Below are 6,260 nucleotides of genomic sequence, written 5' to 3'. Positions count from 1 at the left end.
TGCATCTGGCCTGCGGGGCTGGGGGAGTGGTCAGGCCGGTGGCCCCTGAGGGGAGGTCAGAGGTACAGGACGAGAGCTCCTGGGGCCGGCCAGCCAGCCTAATGCATTCCAGGATGCCGGGTGGATGAGACTCAGGGCGGTGCCTCTTTGGGCCAAAAAGATGGGTAGCTTTTTGCTCCTCTATCCCAGAGACAGGTGTGGCTGGACGCCAGGTCCCTCTCTGCCAGAACTGGACCCGGAGCAGTCATTATTAGAGCCCGGAGAGCGTCAGACACCTCGCTGTGTGAATGGAGAGACTGAGGCCCAGGGACAGGGGCCAACCAGCCCTGGGTGAGTCATCTTTGGGGTTAGCTTTGAACCTCCAACCTCTAACCCCGACCTTCAGCATTCTCAAATAACAGTGTGCAGATGACAAGAGAAAATGCCTGCAAAAGACTAGTGCATTCTATTTTTCTTGAATAATAAAGAAGATGGGGTGAACTCCGCTGTTTACTTATATGGTTCCATTTTAGTTGAATTTTTTAAACAAATGTCATGGGTCACATTTATTTATTTATGGCTGCACTGGGTCTTTGCTGCTTCATACAGGTGTTCTCTAGTTGCAATGAATGGGAGCCACTCTCTAATTGCGCTGCACAGGCTTCTCATTGTGGTGGCGGGTCTTCTTGCAGAGCACGGGTTCTAGGCCTTAGTTGCCCAAGACATATGAAATTCTCCTGGACCAGGGATTGAACCCATGTCCCCTGCACTGGCAGGTGGATTCTTAACCACTGGGCCCCCAGGAAAGTCCCAGGTATCACTACTACATCTCACAACCTTAGGGAGATTGCTTGTGCCTCTAATTCATTGTGGGAACACTTAAGAGTTAGCAAAAGTCAGCCACACATCTTTGTGCCCTCCTCGTTCCAACAAAGATTTGGGTTCTGTGAATTTCAATGTGCCAGTTCTAAATATTTTGCCTAGATTATCTCATTTAATCTCTCAGCAGCCCTAATAGTAGGTAGGGTTGCGATCAACTTTCTCTTCATAGTTGAAATTCAAAAATGTGCTCCCAGTATCCACTATAGCTAAACATATGTCTATCTTAAAACCCAGCAACCTTACTTTTATGTACATATCCAAGAGAAATGCAGACAAACACCACCCAAAAGGCTTGTACAAGAACATTCATAGCCCCAAAACAGAAACAACCAAAATGCCTATCAGTTAGAGAATGGATAAACAAATTGTGACATTTTCAGACGATGCACACCATGGAATATTGCACAGCAAGGAGGAAATTAAATACTGCCACACACAACAACTGGGTGAATCTCATAGTCCATATGTTGAGTGGAAGAAGGGAGGGAAGAGCCCACACAACTTAGAAGAGGTGAAACTAGTAGATGGTGGTTGAGGATGTGGGCTAGATGCTTAACTCTGGGGCACAAGGAATTTTTCTTGGGATGCTAGAAACCTGTCTCTTTTCTGGGTGGTGGTTGTGGGATTGTGTCATATTCATTGGAAAGACTGATGCTGAAGCTGAAACTCCAATACTTTGGCCACCTGATGTGAAGAGCTGACTCATTGGAAAAGACCGTGATGCTGGGAAAGATTGAAGGCAGGAGGAGAAGGGGGTGACAGAGCATGAGATGGTTGGATGGCATCACCGACTCGATCGACATGAGTTTGAGCAAGCTCCAGGAGTTGGTGATAGACAGGGAGGCCTGGTGTGCTGCAGACCATGTGGTTGCAGAGTCGGACATGACTGAGAGACTGAACAATAATAATTCATATGGGAAAAGCCATCAAGCTGCACATTTAAGATTAAGATGGAAGGACTTGACATGGAAAAGAAAGTGGTGGGGAGAGGGAATAAAAAGAAAGAAGGGAGGGAAGGAAAAAGGAGAGAGTACGAGAAAGGAAGGAGGGAGGGAGGAAGAAAGAGAAAAGAGAGAACTTGTCCATAGTAACACAGCCTACAAGCAGAGGCTCAAATTTGGACCCAGTCTAGTGCTCCCAGATCCAACAAATAAAAATAAGTGTCACAGCTTTTTAATAATTTTTCTAGTAGGACTTCCCTGGTGGCTCAGATGGACGGTAAAGTGTCTGCCTGCAGTGCAGGAGACCCAGGTTCGATCCCTAGGTTGGGAAGATCCTCTGGAGAAGGAAATGGCAACCCACTCCAGTACTCTTGCCTGGAAAATTCCATGGACTGAGGAGCCTGCTAGGCTACAGTTCATGGGGTCACAAAGAGTTGGACACGACTGAGTGACTGCACTTTCTTTCTTTTCTGTCTATACCAGAAAATCTGCCATGGAAAAAAGAAAAATACATGACATCCTGTGTTATGTCCAGCACTCTCACCCAGGCAGTCTGTATCCAGAGCTGGAACACGCAGCCACCACCCTGGAGAGCTTTACCGAGAATTGAGAAAGGCCCCAGGCACCCAGGGCTCCCCTACCCCAGAGCGGGAGGCTGGCCATGTCCTCAGAGTCCTGGGCTGTGGACAAAAAGCAAATTCAGTATTTACTATATCCCCCAGAAAGGATGTGAGATTTTTGTCTTTATCAGAAGAGAGTATGAGTTTTATTTTTTAAAAAAAGAAAAAAGTGTTGAGAGACACTGAACTGGTTGAATCTACCCATTTTATGGTTGGGTAAACTGAGGCCCAGAGAGCGGGAGGGATGCGCCCTTCTTGCTGCAGGGGTATACGGCTTACTTGGTCTGCTGATCACAAGGACATTGAGAAACTTCTCTGAAGTCCAAAGTTCACTGATCATACTGATAAGAGACTCCAGGAGGCCCCCAAAGGACCTTTGGAAGCAATTTCCGTCTATTTGGCTGGAGCTGTTGAAGGTTCTTCTGATCCATTGACAACATGGCCTTTTAGCTGCTCTGAAATACACTCAGGCCAAGACAAAAGATCATTGGCCAGGAGAATTCTCTGCAGGAGGTTGAACTCTGTGGTGGGCCAGGTGAAGTTTCAGAATAGCCAGTTAACCACACACACACACACACACACTCTCTCTCTCTCAGATGAAATTAGTTTTATTAGAACTTTTCTAAGTATTAGCATCATCATAACCTCTATAAATGTGTATAACGCGGATGGTAGAAAGAAGAAAGTACTAATTATTTGCCATCACTAATCCCATCCCCAAGAATACGGGCCATTAACATGTTAGGTGACTGTCCCCAAAGGTTAACATAAATCCATCTGGGTTGTGGGGCTTTTTTGACTTCCATTCTGTTATCAGTATGGCATATCCTGAACCCCCTTCCCTAGGACTGCAGACCAGGGGAGTCCGTTTCACACAGGTTGCCACTGTAAGTGGATATAACAGTTTTTTTCATGGAGGTTGGTCTTAGTGTTTATCTATTTGTTTGTTTGGCTGCATCAGGTCTTAGTTGCGGCATATGGGATCTAGCTCCCAGACCACAGATCGACCCCCAGGGCCCCCTGCACTGGGGGTGCAGAGTCTTACCCACTGGACCCCCAGGAAAGTCCCAGGATGTAAAAATGAGTCTGTCATACTAAAGCTTGATCATCTCTTAAATCCATCCATGTTGCTGCCCCCAAAGTTTTAAAAGCTCTTGTGTGACAGACAAACTGGGGGAAATTGCTGAGTGATTCCTCTGCTCAAATGTCACTCTGTCCAGAGGTTTCCCTGACCACTTAAACAGCCGCCTCCATCACCATGTCCCCCAGACTGCTCCGTTTCTCTCTCCAGGACTTTCTTTCTTATAAGGTTTTTTTGATGGGGACAATTTTTAAAGTCTTTGTAGAACTTGTTACAGTATTGCTTCTGTTTTATGTTTTGCTTTTTGGCAGTGAGACATGTGGGATCTTAACTCTCTGCCCAGGGATTGAATCCACATCCCCTGCATCGTAAGATGACGTCTTAACTACTGGACCACCAGGGAAGTCCTTCTCTCAAACTCTTTTACTACTTGATATCATATTTTATTTATTTGACACGCATCTGTACATGTCATGTTCTAAGAACTTTACTGAAATTGATTCATTTAAAAATGACATATTTAAATAGTCATAGATTATATGCATACATATGCTATGGCAAATCTTTCACTTACATCCTGTTTGGCTGTATCTCCCACCTGATTGGACGCCACCAAGGACAGTGACTCTGCTTGTTCCCTGATGGACCCCAAATTTCCAGACTGGTGCTCAGTGGAGCATGCACGCATGCTCAGTCATGTCCAGCTCTTTGCAACCCCATGGACCATAGACCACCAGGTTCCTCTGTCCATGGAATTTTCCAGGCAAAAATACTGGAATGGGTTGCATAGGCACTCCATAAATTCTTGTCCAATGAATTGAGTGAATGTGAAAATGATATAATGCCCAAGAATTGGCTGCAACATGTTGTATTATGACATTCTAATAATTTTTTAATAGTTGTTAAATAACACAATTTTAGCTGAGTAAAATTTTCAGATCGAATTGACTTAATTGAATGATTCAGGAATGATTCACAAATGGGTAGAATGCCATCCAATAAGTAGAAAGAGGCTCTGAGGAGCTGGACAAAAAGGAAGCCTTTTATAGCAGCAAGGGGAAAAGAATGAACTGTTTCAGGCTTAGGAAACCTACCTACGAGGGACAGAAGGGGGCTGTGTGGCAGATTACCTCATTGGTACTGACCAGAAAATTCCAGAGTGACCAGGTAAGACTACGTTCCTGGAGGACGTTGTAACTGCAATTAGGTTAGATATTAAGTCTTGGTTTGCTGATGTGAGCTTTAGCCTGGTCAGCTACAAATTGGCACCTGCTATCAGGACTTGCTACCTCTATAAGGATTATGTCATGTGCTGTAACAGCTGCTGACTTTCAACACCCCGTGAAAGGGGTTCAGGGTGGAGAGCAGAAATAAGACCCTCTGTGCTCTGGGAAAACCTGACAGAACAAGTCTTCAGATAGACCTTTTCAGGAGCTGATTTTTTGGACCCAGTTCTCGAATCTCCTCATACCTAGAAAAGCACTGAAATCTTTCATGGTGATGATTGCTTCTCATGACCAGCCGAAACCTTCTGCAAAAAATGTGTGCTTGATTGCATGTACTTCCCCTTCACCAAAATCACATATGTACTGACCTTCCCTCCTACCTCTTGGGAGTAGTTCTCAGAACTATCCAAGATATTGTCTCTTGGGCTAAATAGTCCTCATTTTGCCCCAAATAAAACATAACTCACAACTCTGATGTTGTGCATTTTTTTAAAAAGTCAACAGTACAAGTGACTCCATTTGGGGTCTGTTTTTTTTTTTTTTTTTGTTAATACTGTATATATGTATTGTTTTATATCCATTTTCTATAGCTTCTACAATCAATTACTAGAAACTCAGTGGCTTAAAACAACAGGGGTTTATTTTCTTGTATTTCTAGAGAACTGTAAGGAGATCAAACCAGTCAATCCTAAAGGAAAGCAACCCTGCATATTCACTGGAAGGGCTGATGCTGAAGCTGAAGCTCCAATACTTTGGCCACCTGATGTGAAGAACTGACTCATTGGAAAAGACCCTGATGCTGGGCAAGACTGAGTGCAGGAGGAGAAGGGGGCGACAGAGGATGAGATGGCTGGATGGCATCACTGACTCAATGGACAGGAGTTTAAGAAAACTCCAGGAGATAGTGAAAGACAGGGAAGCCTGGTGTGCTGCAGTTCATGGGGTTGCAGAGTCAGACACGACTTAGCGACTGAATAACAACAACTAGAGGTCAGAAGTCTAAAATCAAGATGATGGCAAGTCTCTGTTCTTTCTGGAGCTGACGAGGAGGGAATTCACTCCTTTGTCTTTTTCTGCTTCTAGCGGCCACCTGCATCCTTCGGGTCATGGCCTTCCTCACATCACCCCAACCTCTTGTGTTGTCACATCTCCTACTTCTCACTCTGATCCTTCTTCCTCCTTCTTATAAAGACCTTTGGGTTTGTATCAGGCCCACCCAGATAACTCAGGATAATCCTCCTACCTCAACTCCCTTAACTTAATCACAGTTGCAGTCCTTCTTTCCATATCAGGTAACACATTACAGGTGCACATGGACATCTTTGGGGAACCATGATTCAGTCTACCAGAGCTTTATTATTTAATACTTGTGAATTGCAAATCAGTTGCTCTGAAAATGGAATTATCAGTAGCGTTCTCTTCCCTTCTCCCCTCCTAGGCTATCCTGGAAGAACCTCTGCCTCTTGTCTGAGTTCTAAAGTAGAAAAACAAGTGTCCAAATAACCAGCTTCACCACGCCCTAGCTCTGTGA

Source organism: Muntiacus reevesi, chromosome 13, assembly GCF_963930625.1.
Source record: "Muntiacus reevesi chromosome 13, mMunRee1.1, whole genome shotgun sequence".
Taxonomy (NCBI): Eukaryota; Metazoa; Chordata; class Mammalia; order Artiodactyla; family Cervidae; genus Muntiacus; species Muntiacus reevesi.
Note: the sequence above shows the minus strand (reverse complement) of the source record.